Source organism: Pleurodeles waltl, chromosome 3_1, assembly GCF_031143425.1.
Source record: "Pleurodeles waltl isolate 20211129_DDA chromosome 3_1, aPleWal1.hap1.20221129, whole genome shotgun sequence".
In the NCBI taxonomy this organism is placed as follows: Eukaryota; Metazoa; Chordata; class Amphibia; order Caudata; family Salamandridae; genus Pleurodeles; species Pleurodeles waltl.
The window spans coordinates 1,502,225,123-1,502,239,047 of NC_090440.1; the positions used below are offsets into that span (position 1 = coordinate 1,502,225,123).

The following is a 13,925-nucleotide window of genomic DNA, read 5'->3' on the forward strand; positions in this document are numbered from 1 at the left end:
CTTCCTAATTAGGGTGAATGGTCAAATGCTTTTTTCTTGCCTGCCACCTCTACGGCATGTCTGACAGTCAGGGACAGGAAAAAATAGTGAACCTCCCCACACCATGGGACAAAACTCCCAGGAAATTGGGGTCATTCATTTTTTTTGTTTTTCAGAAATAAACTCTGGCTTTGGAATTTTCTTTTCTGAAATATTGTAAAAGTTTGGTTGATGGTGGTCATCCAATAAAATCTTTTGTACAAATAAAGGAGCCACCATGATGGTAGTTCTGTCAAATTTACAGAGCTGACAACTGAGCTGGTGGTCACTTTCAAACTTGGCAGACACTAACCTGTACTGACATACTGTGCTCTGTTCACCAAACTATAAATCGGGCTCCAAAGTTGAAAGGATTTTTAAAGCTGTCCTAAAGGGCAAGAGGGTTATAATGGATTTAATACCAATCATAAAACGTTTCAGAATTGAGGCCTTGGTAAAGTACAGACTCACCCCAATCCTGACCTTTGCAAAATTTGGGATAGCCAATAGTAAATAAAAGTTGTAGTGTAAGCACCTCACTGATTATAGAGTTCAAAGTGTGAAACAATAGGCAGTTTTGCAGTAATGAGAAATAGCTATGACAATTATTCTTTGCATCACATGGGCACTATTGTAACTTGATTCAAGTAGATATGACAAGCTCAGTTTTCTTTATTTGCCATTCTGCCCTCACAGAAAAGTTTGAATTCTCTGCAACTGTTTCAGAAGGTCTTCAGGGAATCCTAGGTAGATAACGGTACAGTAATCATTCCTAGAAATGATAAGCACAGAGACTACTTGAGCATGCAGCTGTTTGAGTAAAAAAGGCATCATTTTTAGATGAAAAATCAAATTGACTAGACAATGGGCCTGATTAAAATTTGGAGGAGGTGTTAATCCGTCCCAAAAGTGACGGTAAAGTGACGGATATACCACCAGCCGTATTACGAGTCCATAGGACATAGGGGGTGATTCCAACTCTGGCGGGCGGAGGTAGCTGCCCGCCAGGCGGAAACCGCCATTTGGCCACCATGCGGCCAAATTTCCGCGGTCCCCATTCCAACATTCCCGCTAGGCCGGCGGGCGCTAACCAAGTTATGGAGCCGAATGGAGCCGACGGTGTTGCGGCCGTGCGACGGGTGCAGTTGCACCCGTCGCGCTTTTCACTGTCTGCTAGGCAGACAGTAAAAAGCTGGCCGGGGCCCTGTTAGGGGGCCCCTGCACTGCCCATGCCAGTGGCATGGGCAGTGCAGGGGCCCCCTGGGGCCCCAGGACACCCCTTACCGCCAGCCTCTTCCTGGCAGTGAAAACCGCCAGAAACAGGCTGGCGGTAAGGGGGTCAGAATCCCCAGGGCAGCGCTGTTTGCAGCGCTGCCCTGGCGGATTCTCCCAGCCGGAGCAAAAACGGCGGGAAACCGCCGGCCCCGGCGGGACGACCGCGGCTTTACCGCCGCGGTCAGAATGGCTGTTGAAGCACCGCCAGCCTGTTGGCGGTGCTTCCGTCATTCGTGACCCTGGCGGTCCAAGACCGCCAGGGTCAAAATGACCCCCATAATGGACTCGTAATACGACTGGTGGTATATCAGTCACTTTACCGTCACTTTTGGGACGGATTAACACCTCCTCCAAAGTTGTAATCAGGCCCAATCTGTCTTTGCACAGAAGGTTGGGAGTCAAGATAGACATAAAAGGATTTGACATTTTTGGGGTGGGTATGTTATGATCTGGAGTTGGAATGTAGATTGCAGAAGTATTCGTGATATCGCCGATTATAGGAGTATGGGAACAGCAATTTGATATCCCCACCGAGGCTAAGGACATACAAGTATTGACAATACACTTTATTATAATTGTTGTTCTGTCTTACCTTTGAGTTATCTTGTCTGATCTTCTTCTCACGCTCTTGTGCCAACTTTCACTTTGCACTCTCGTCCCTCGTCAGGCATCTCTTGTTGAGGTTGTGCCTCCATTTTGCTTAAGCCTCTTTGCATCATCACATTGGTGACACCTATACGCGTGCATATCATCATCTTTGAAGGAACATTGCAATGGTGATATGCACACCATTTTCGATCCCCGCAAAGTTGGCATATTGCGTATCACCCTGCAAACAGTGATTCAACCATAGTGTTGTTTCTCTTCAATTAAGTGTGTCATCGATTATATCGACGGTGATAGGAACACCTGTTAACTTCGAATATTCTTCAGCTCCACCACAGTGCTCAACCCATTTAATTTACACTGTGCATAGCTAGTGTGTTTTCTCCAAACTAATGTCTACAGGATGTGTTATACAGTCATGAAGGGTTCATAGTACTATAAGGGGTTATTGTTTTAACATGAAGCTCAATACCATAAATTCACCACTGACATTTCTAGAGCAACTGGGATCATTATCCATAGAATGGAAGATTGGATAACTTTGTTCGAAACTTATGTGAAAGCTTTAGGTGGTAAGACTTTAATGCTGCAAGGAAAAAAACCTTACTTCTCAATGCATTGGGTAAAGAAGGTCAACACATTTTTAAATACTTACCAGTCGCTACAGCATCTATTGGAGATCCACTGGAAGATGTGTATGTTGAAGCAAAAAAAGCTTGGAAGTTACATTTGCAAAGGAAATAGACATAATTATGAACAGATATACATTTTATACCCTTTAACAATCTGAATGTGAGACAATTGACGACTATGTTTCAAAGCTAAGAGAACTGTCTTTTAATTGTAAATTTGGTGTCATGACTGATGAGTTGGTGTGTGATCAAGTTATTGTGCACTGTAATAACAGGAAAATTCAGGCGCGACTATGGGCAGCTAAGAATCCTTATCTCAAGGACGCCATTGATATTGCAAGAATCATTGAACAATCAGAATATTGTATGAGAGAAATGGAGAAGGAAAATAGTATCAGTAGAGTACCCACTACTACTGGAAAAACTGAACCAGATGTTGGGGTAGTTGCAAAGTGTCACAAACGTTTCACAAACTCTAAACAACAGTCTAAAAGATGTTATCAATGTGGAATCAGTTTCCACACTGCAGATTATGCAAAGTGTATAGCTATAGACAAAACCTGTTGAAAGTGTGGACCTAAAGGCACTTTGCAAATGTATGGAGACAGGATAATAAAACTAGGGTGGCCACGGATGATGGAGAACCTTATACAACACAATGTACTGAGGTAACTGATAGAATTCTCCATGTAGGAGATAAGGAGGGTAATCATGGTAGATAGAAAAGACCTTTAGCTGATTTTGGGATAAATGACAAGGAAGTACAATTAATGATAGACTCAGGTTATTTGTATACCTTTGTTCCAAAACAGATGTTCACTGCTTTGTGGCGTAATTCTAAGCTGTTGCCAAAGGATATTAACCCAGGTGGTAATCAAGGGTAAAAAATTGATTTGGTGGGAGCAACTTTTGAGTTTGGAGGTGGACCTACTTGTGGCAAAGTATATGTGTCTGATAGTGGTCCACCTGTATAAGGTTGGATGTATCAATACAATATTAATATTGTAGTAAGTCCCTAAGCTCCCAACCAAGTAGTAGTGGTAGAGGCTATCACTCTTTCAGATATTTTGTATGAAACACAAGAAGTGTTTAGAGAAAAGGTTGGCTTCTTGAAAGGATGTGTCCATAAAATAGTGTTAAAACTGGATGCTATCCTTGTTCAACATAAATTGAGGAGAGTCCCTTCAATAGCTCGAGATGCAGTAAGAGAATTATTGAAGGAAATGATTGATTCTGGAGTGGTTGAACCAATAGAAACCTCTAGATGGATATCTCCAATAGTTATTATGAAGAAAGCTGATGGGAAGTAGAGATTTTGTGTTGACCTCAGATCTTTGAATCAAAATGTGGCTCTGGATACCTACCCTTTGCCAAACATAAACAAGTTGATTTTAGCACTAGGTGGAGGAAAATATTTTTCTAAATTAGATTTAAAAAATGCCTACCATCATATAAGGTTGCATGAAGAGTCTAAGTCTCTCACAGCATGTATCACAAATGAAGGAACTTTTCAATTCACTCGCATTTTGTTTGGTTTATATTCAGCAGCAAGTGTTTTTCAAAGAATGATGCATTAGATATTCAAAGTAATGGCTAATATATTATATTTTCAGGGTGACATTCAGATTTTTGGTGATTCTGTGCAACAGCATAACATTGTACTCAGACAAACTCCTCATAGATTGAATGAAGCTGTTTTGTCTCTTACATGTGACAAGTATGTCTTTTTGGTGGATCAAGTGGAGACTCTAGGGTTTACAATTACAGCTGATGGAGTGAAACCTAAAAGAAATCTATTAGACAGCATAAAATTATCTCCAGCACCAAAAGACAAGGATAATTTGAGATCTTTTTTAGGATTGGTTGAATAATACTCCAAGTTTGTACAGGGGTTCTCAGATAAAACGGAATCCTTGCAGTTGTTGTTGAAAAAAGGGACAAACTTTGTTTGGGGTGAGGTGCAACAGAAATGCTTTGAGCGCATTAAGAGAAGAGATTGTTAATGCAGGAATTTTGACACCATTTAACACTAAATTGAAATCGATTTTGACAGTGGATGCAAGTGCCACACGCTTGGGAGCTGTTTTGGCTCAGGTGTGTGGTAAACAAAAGAAAAAGGTAACATTTGCATGTAGGAGTTTGACCACTTCAGAAAGAAATTACTCAGTGATTAAAAGGGAGGCACTGGCAGCAGTGTGGGGTTTTGAATATTTTCAAACCTATTTGTAGGTCACCAAATGTATTTTGCAAACTGATCATAAGCCCTTGGTAAGCATTCTTCTCCCAGAAGGAGCTGATGGTGGATCAGCAAGACTAATTAGGCTTGCAGCTCGTTTACAAGAATCTTGCTATACTTTGGAATACATTCAAGGGTGGAAGAATCGTCAGGGGGACTGTTTATCCAGGATGTCCTTAGGTTGGAGAGAAGTAAATGGTCCTGCTGAAGCAGAGGGTGTTGTGGCTTCAATACACGACATATTGTGGGTGCAGGAAGGAAGCACTATTGCGAAGCAGGAATGGATCAAGGCAATGGAATTGGATTCCACACTTAGAGAAGTGAAACATTGATTTCACTAGCAGTAGAAGGGAAAACGCTGTGTCTATTTCAGCTTGACCCTATGTTAAAATTATTGAAGAATTATCAGTTTGTGATGATGTGATAATCATTGAGGGGAGCTAAATGAGTCCCTCCTTTAGGTGTTAGGATTAGACTGTTAGAAACGGCACATGAGGGGATTTGGGTAGGGCAATAATAAAGAGGAGGTTGAGAGAAAATTGGTGGTGGCCATGAATGGATAATCAGGTGGATAAATGGATAGAGAGATGTAATATATGTAAAGAAGGCAAAAAATGGTTGAAGGTGGGTAACCAATCAGATTTGGATTGAAACCTGAGTTGAGATATGCCATGGTAGTTAATGATGTCTATACTAAATGGTTGATCATGAAGTTCATGAGAGAAATAACCACAAAAACAATGTTAGTTTGTTTTGGAGAAGGTGTTTAGGGAAGAAGGTTTTCCTTCAGTTTTGATAACTGTACGCAGTTGACCTCACATGAAATGAAAATGTTCTTGCAAACATTAGGGGTAAAGCACAATCACACCTTATTGTGTAATCCCCAAGGAAATGGGGTGGCTGAAAGAGTTAATAAATTAGTTGCTGTTGCAAACAAACAGGATGTAGAGAAACTGATCGCGGAAATGGTGTGGGCTTACAGGACGAGTGAACATAGTGTGACAGGCAATACACCATTTCAATTGAAGCGAGGAAGGTTGCCAGGAATCAAGTTAGTTCCAGCATGGATTAAGGAAATAGTGGGAAGGACACAAGAGAGAATTTTGAATAAAAGCAAAAGAGAAGATAATATAGAGATTCAAGGACGTGTCAGAGTTGGAGATTGGGTAAAAGTTATTTATGAGCAGAAAAGAAGAGGGCTGATGAAATTCAAAGGCCCCTACAAAGTTGTGATGGTCGGTAGATTCTTTGATGTCTTAGAAAATGGAGAAAAATTGAATAATAGATGGGTAGCTTTGTACCCGAGAGGAAGGCAGAATGATGTAGATGAAATGAAGCGGGTTAGAAATACTTTCATGTTAATGTCGGATGATGAGTTGTGTGGAAACCGGCAAGTATCTGAGAATGTTAGGGATGGAGGAGATAGTGGGGTTCAAGTGGGTTTGGAATCCAAACAATCAATGGAATTAGGAAGGAGTAGGAGAGATCGCCAACTTCCTTCATATTTAGAAGATTATGGCGGTCATTCTGACCCTGGCGGTTGAAAACCGCCAGGGCAGAGTGCCGCGGAAGCACCGCCAACAGGCTGGCGGTGCTTCTGGGGCAATTCTACCGACGCGGTCAGAAAAGGGAAACCAGCGGTTTCCCGCTGCCCTAGGGAATCCTCCACAGCGGCACTGCAAGCAGCGGCGCCATGGGGATTCCGACCCCCTTCCCGCCATCCTGTTTCTGGCGGGAACGGGTGTCATGGGGCCCCTGGGGGGGCCCTGCAGTGCCCATGCCTTTGGCATGGGCACTGCAGTGGCCCCCTAACAGGGCCCCATTGAGATTTTCAGTGTCTGCTTGGCAGACACTGAAAATCGCGACGGGTGCAACTGCACCCGTCGCACACCAGCAACTTCGCCGGCTCCATTCGGAGCCGGCATCCTCGTTGCTGGTGCTTTCCCGCTGGGCGGGCGGGCGGCCTTTTGGCGGTCGCCCGCCAGCCCAGCGGGAAAGTCAGAATGACCGCAGCGGTCTTTTGACCGCGGTACGGTCTTCTGGCGGTTCCCGCCATGCCGGCGGCTTCCGCCGCCGGCGGGGGTCAGAATGACCCCCTATGTATGTCAAATGTAAAGTTGTTTTCATTGCTTCTTTGTATAATTTCATTAGTTATAGTATGTGTGAAACTAACTTTATCTTTCGCTTTAGCTTTTTATGTAAAATATGATTTTCAAATTTTTTGTGTATTATTTGTAAAGGAGGAAGATGTGTTATGATCTGGAGTTGGAACGTAGAGTGCAGAATTATTCTGCATTCTAGGTTCCAGTGATAGAGCTGGCATTCCTAGGAGGACAGTTGGTGATGGACTGGCCAAGGGATAGCCACACTCCGTTTGTGAGATGCTTACCAAATAAATCTACTTGTTTATCCATCACCTTGCTTGTCAGGAGAATTTGTACAGAAGCGTCACAAGAGGGTATCATCTCAAGATTCATGCCATGGTCCTGTATGGTTGTATGCTAACACAGTTTCTGTTTTTAAGGCAGTAAGTAGAAAAAATTAGGAGACATTCAGGGTCCAATGCACAAAGGTAAAAGTAGACCTGAAGCTTAAGTTTAGACTAAGGATGTGTGGATCTATGGTTGCAAATGGCACATATACGTCAAGTAGAAGGAGTGCAGCAGAGTGCTGATCCACAATTGTTATACATTCTTCCAAAGCAAGAACAGGAGTAGCCTCCATATATCTACCTAGACAAACGCTCAACTGCAAAGAATCCATGCAATTGGAGTCCTGCAAATAAGAAGACAACTGCTTAAATAACACTTGTCCTGGTATTTTATAGCATGACAGGAAGAAGAATATTGGCCTCTCATTATCTACCCTACATCTATCCAAGTTGACTTTCTACAAACTTATTGCATGACCCAATCAACCCAAAATATATACACATATTATACAATATAACTGTAAACATTAATTTATTCCTATATGTTTTATCTATGATTTTTTGTATGACATGATTTACCCCTCAAACAATTCAGGATATAACTTCAAAGGTTAGTCCATACTAGTTAAATGCATATTGAAGTTTGAGACTTGATACAATGCACATCAATTGTGAACCCACAAGGACAGAGGAGAAGATATATGCCTCCTACAGAAAATATTGCTCTGTGAGTAAGATAAAGCAGTTCTCCACAATTGGAGTTTCTGGAGTGTCCTGAGGTATCAGGTGATTTTTTTTAAAGTATAAGGGCCTGCAAACTATTTCCTACAAGGTGTTAATTGTATAATGGAGAGGATCACTTTCAGGATGATTTTGAAAATAATCTAGATAAATGTGTGGTTTTTACTACATTTTGTTATTTGAATATTTTCAATATTTTGTATTACATTTTCTATAACAATACAGAAAGTACCAAAGATAGTCAGAAAATCAAGGAAAATAGACCAATACAGTGTATATCTATAAACGCTTGACCTATTAGTTGCATGTACTCCATTAGAACTAGTGCCTATTTTTAAACTCCCATTTACATAATAACATAATAATATCTTAGATTATCACAGGTAAACCATGATGTGTCAAGTATAATAAGAAAAAAGTGAGGTACCCAAATGCACATTGATGCCAAGCTTAAAATTGAAATATTATAATTGGTACTTGACAAGGTTTAAAAAATGGTAAGACTGTATCAGGAAAGGAAAGGAGCTAGGGAGCAGAAAAGAAAAGGCAACAGGGGTCCCGACCACTGATCAACACAAAGCCGTCAAAAAGGGGAACAAAATCTTGAATCACCACCATGCCGCTCTAGCAAGAGCAACGTTTTAATTAATTGATATCATCTAACAAATGACATAGTTTCTGGGATATTTTATCGTGGGTTTGTGATATAATAGTATCATAAGCCCACAAGGATGGTAAGAAATGTGTTAATAGGTTTTTCCATTCTGTGAGATTGATTTTCACTGTAAAAGTTCAAGGGGGCAGTTTTCTTCCATGTTTAAAAGTTGCAGTGGAAGCTCGCTATTTTCACCATTAGATATTCAAACGTAATATTGGTATTGAAGATTTTGTTAAATGGCACACCAACAGAGTCCCAGAAATTATTTTTGTACTTGCAACAGAAAAAACATGTGATCAACATTTCCTTTCTCAGCCACGCATTTTCCAGCACACATCAGCTTCAGATAGATGCAAGTTATACAGTCCAGTGCAAGAGCTGCATGATAAAAAATGTTGAGTTGAAGCTGGGACAATCCTATTGCACACAGCCTTGTCACACATTAGGTTCCAAATTTCCACAGATGAGCGGGAAGACTGAAGTGGAGATTAGGAGAAATGCTTAGCCCATTTGGTTTGGATCAGGGAGGTGCCTAGACATGCTAATGTTTATGAATTTATAGACCTTCGATGCTACATGTCCGGATGAGTACCAAAAGTGGAGAAGAGCAGTTATGTCTGGATCATAAAGAGGACCAAGCTTAATAATCTTGATTTTCATTTTCAGGAAATCTAAGAAGTCTAAATTATGGAGCCAACATTTTGTTTGGAATACTGCAAATAACAGTGGTCCAGAGTCACTATAAAAGTCTCTGACCAGACAAATTCCCTTTTTTTGTCCACAATGTGCCATTCATCATGGTGTTTACCACTTTACTCTTCTTACCTCTTCAATCTTTAATCTTCCAATTATGACATGAGGAGGTGAGATTAGTGTTAGCTAGTGTAACAGCCATTTCTCTAGTAAGGTTAGGGTCTTAATTGTATCTAATAAAATTTGTGCAGGCTGATGGACATCCAGATGTGTCATAGTCAATAAAGAAATAATATGGAAAGAGAGCACAAAGATTGTTCAGTTAGTATTCAATGTGGGTGGGAGATCAAATGTAAAAGCCAATATGCACCTTGGGTTATCAGAAAAGCGATTTGTTGAGGAGATAATTTGGAAATTTGTTTTTGTAAATTATTCTAGATTTCTTGTAATCCCCCAGGAGTTCTGATGTAATTCAATCAATAGAAAATAAGGAGTGAAATAGCTAACTCAGCAACATACTGGAGATAAAATGTATTGAAGGAAAAATCATAATTTTTTTAGTGATTCCCCATCAAAGATATGTAGTAAGATAACCAGGACATGAGTTGAACTTTAATTTTCACAGAGAGACCATAACAGAACTATTCCTAAGTATTTAAGGCCATATTTGTGACAAAGCCATGCAGTGCAGCTCAGCAAGTCATCTTGCTGTGCTGCATTGTTTGACAGGGGAGGTATAGGATGGTACTTTATTTGAAGGAATACAGCAAATTCCTGCATTTCTCTGTGCGGGTACTGTTTTGGCTGCTTAGCACCAATCTAGATACCCTTGAATCATGGTGCAAGGGTGCCTACATTGTAAAGGGGATTGTATTTGTGCAGGAAAGGCACCTTCTTGCACAAAATAATCCCTGACACATTTCCCTTTTTCCATGTGTACAGAATGCAGCACACATAAAAAGAGAAAGTAACAAGGAGAAATAAAAATATGTCACCTCATTATGCCTCACCTGGTAAGGGGTAGCATTTTGGTGCATTCTCAGGTCTAACATTTCTGGTAAATCTGGGAATGTGTCAAAATCCATGGATTTTGAATGGGAACACTCATGACCATCCATTGGACACCTCCCTGTGCATGGTAACGTAACACAGTGATTTGCATTGAATTGTGTTACTACAGGTTTATTAAGGTTCTCACGGCCATGCTGAATTGAAATGACAAGCTCCTGAGGAAAAGTGGCTTTGCATGACTTCATACATCTCATTTTAGGCTTGTGTTGCATATGCACCACCATGCATGGTGCAAGTGCGACCCAATTATAAATATGCCCCTAAATGTATTTGTGTTGCTAAGCAAGTCTGATGTTAACAATGTGTGAGGAGAGACAGAGTGGATTAATATCAATGATATCAGGAAAAGCATTATCTGCCTCCTCTGAAAAATCAAAATGTTGCTTACTTAAGACACAGTTTTAAAAGAGACAGAGTTTGAACAAAAACCTTTAATATTGTGCGCATTACTTAGCAATTGGGTAATGCAGGTCAATAGAAAGGTAGAATGGTAAAGGTGACAGAACACCCCTAGCATGGACCTTGGAGCTGAAAAGGAGCCAAAAGGGAGCCATTAATCCTTATTCTCGATGTTGTGTTAACAGATTGTGCCATTGGTATTTTGGTAAGTATGTCACTGAAATTGCGTTTCATGAGGATTGCTTCAAAGGTCTTTAGTGCATCCAAGGCCACTGCTGCAGCTGGAGAAGATGATACTGAAGCTTTCTCACAGATGTTGCAGAAGGTGTGTATATTATCATTGACAAATCTGCCTTCAAAAAAATAGGGATTAAGAATTGTGTATTAACTTAGTAGTTAGTGGTTCAGGGTATTTGGGCAAAACATTTGCATATATTTTTGCTTCCATATTTAATAAGGAAATTGGTCTAAAGATTTTAGGGTCCGAGAAGTGCTTGCCATCTTTCAGAATGACCATGATCATGGCCTCTGCAACCAAACTAGCCACCTTATCCTGAATAGCAAAGTCGTTTAGGCTTTTCTTGAGAGGATCCATAATAATGTGAGAGAAATATTTGGAAAAGTTCATCAAGAAAATGCCTGGTGTGAGTGATGTGCCAGTTGATGTACTTTTCATAGGCTCCAGGATATCTTTCTTGGACAAGGGGTTATTGAAGCTTACTTTCTCTGATTCTGAACCTTCTTTTAGATCAATTTTAATTTAAGAATTCAAGACATTTGGTTTTTGGAAGTAATCTTTTAAGAGTGATAAAGAGCCACATACATCTTTTTAAAGACCTCTAGTATATCTTTGGTAGTAGATTTTTTCAATCCTTTTAGATCTTTCTAGTTGATGTGTTTTTTATTTTTTATCTTAACATAGCGGTGAGAGATTTTTCAGCTCTGGGTGTGAAACCATTGGTGTGCACGTTTACTAATAATGAGATTATATTATTTTTCAAAATATATTGCAGGACCTTGTCATTTTTACATTGTCTAAATTGAATTTCTTTTGATTTGTTTTCTTTAGAGAGTAGATCAAGTGTTTCTTTAATTTCTTTATTTTTATTTGTCCTACACAACATTACTTGCCCTCTTGTGCTATATTTAAAGTCATCCAATACGGCAACTGTGGAAGCTACGTAGGCAGCATTCTTTTTGAAGAATAGACTAATTTCTCTTTCTGAGTCTTGTACATTGAAAGGTTAATATATAATGTTTCTTTTCATGTTCCAGGATGAGTTTTGCAGGGTAATGGGAGAGTTACTAGGGGTTACAGAAATAGCAATGTGACAGAGACCAATATGGATTCTATCAAGGAGTCAAGTGAAGTTTCTAGAAGGATAGGATCAACTGATATATAATCGATCCAAGTTATTCTTTTATGTAGTGCCCAAAAAAAGTCAAGTCATTCATTGTAGGATTGCAGAACCTCCACCTGTTTTGGAGCATATGATTCCTGTACAGATTAAGCATCTGCTTATGGGCTTTGGGAGGTTTACCTTTCTAGAATGAAACCCATTTGTAGCTTAAATTTTCCCTCAGTATAATGCATGCATTGGGAGGGAGCAGAGATAGTTTGTCAGTGAAGACACAAACAAAGGATTATCAACATTGGGGGCATATATATATATTCATTTAATACAATTCACTGCTTCCTTTTTGAAGTCTTCTAATTATCCACAGCTCTCTTTATCATGTTATACTGATATAATGGAAAGGCTAAATTTTTTAAAAAGCAGTGTTAGTACTCAATGTTTCCCCATGGTGTCTAAGCTTGCTACGTCCTCTATCCATTCCATTTAGAGAGGTAATGCTTCTATAAATCAAATTGTAGTTTCTTGCAAGAAAATAGGACCACTGGTTAAATTTCTAGCATAATCCAAGACCCTTTTTTCCTCTTGATTTGGTAATTCAAGTTCTGGGAGGTCAGAAAAATAATTTCAATAGAAGACATGAATTATGAACAAGGATCAAGAATTTAGGGATTGGTGGTGGACGTATGGGATCTGACTATGTAGATTGCACTGTGCACCCAACCACACTAAGTAACCTGCTTGGCACTTAAAGATGAGGTGTGAGAAATTAGGTTGGTGGTTGAGGGGCATGAAACCCTATCAATCAGCAGCCAAAATCCCTGTCAAGATGAACTACAAAAGTCAATAAATTTATGTGTGTCTAATGCTCTGTTAGGTTGGCAAAAAAAAGTGAGACTTGACTTAGAAGCAGTGTGTAAAGTATGTTTGCAGCACTCAAACAGTAATTAAGTGAAAACACAACACAGAAAATGCAATACTAATTTGGAAAAATAGAATAAATGTTAGTAAGTCATTGGACACCAAAATGACAAAAGTCCAATCAGTAGAACCGGAGATATCCAGCTTTAAATTCCACCAACTAGAGCACGTAGATGCACAAATCGCTACTTTTGGTTATCTGTTCATCTAAAATGGATAAAAGGCACAGGTTCAGGCTGACCATGATGGCCGGGTGATCACTGCTGTAGATTTGTGTTGGCAGCTACCATGGCCTATCAATGCTAAGACGCAAAGTGTACATCTCGAGCTGCAGGCTGTCGCTGACAGTCACTGTACCTGAGCTTCACATTGCTATTGGTGCATGCAGCAGGATCTTGGTACAAACATGCCAGTTTGCAGTAACAAAGAGACCAAAGCTTCTGGAAACCTTCTTCTCTATGAGGAGGAGCAAAAACTGATGCCACATGAAGGGTCCAGGATCTAGGAGGTACCTTTACGGGATCTGGAACCCACCCGAGCAGAGACCATTAGGGCTCAGGCAGGTCTATTTGAAGGTCCAGGTAGGTCTACCTAATTGCAGCAGGTCAGCTGGTCAATTCAAGAGAGGCCTCAGGAGCTTGTCATTTCAATTCAGCCTGGCATGAAGGGTGCAGGTCCCGTCTTACTTCTCAGAAAGAGGACAGGCCTCAAGCAGCAGATCAGCAGGGTGTCCTTCTTCTGTAGTATCTACTTGTACATGAGTGTGCTAAAGAGTGGTTCTGGTGGTCCACTTTTCATAAATGATGTACACTTTAAAGTGTGAGAAACATCTGTAGTCTTCCCCCAACAACGTGTCTGGAATATCTTTCCTCCCTGACCTGTTTCCAGC

At 40.3% G+C, this 13,925-nt stretch overlaps 1 protein-coding gene across 1 annotated transcript in view; it reads left to right on the plus strand.

Moving 5' to 3' along the window:
- Nucleotides 1-13,925, plus strand: part of KYNU (kynureninase) — a 915,617-nt gene that overhangs the window by 723,426 nt on the left and 178,266 nt on the right. The gene's annotated exons all lie outside the window — the stretch shown is intronic.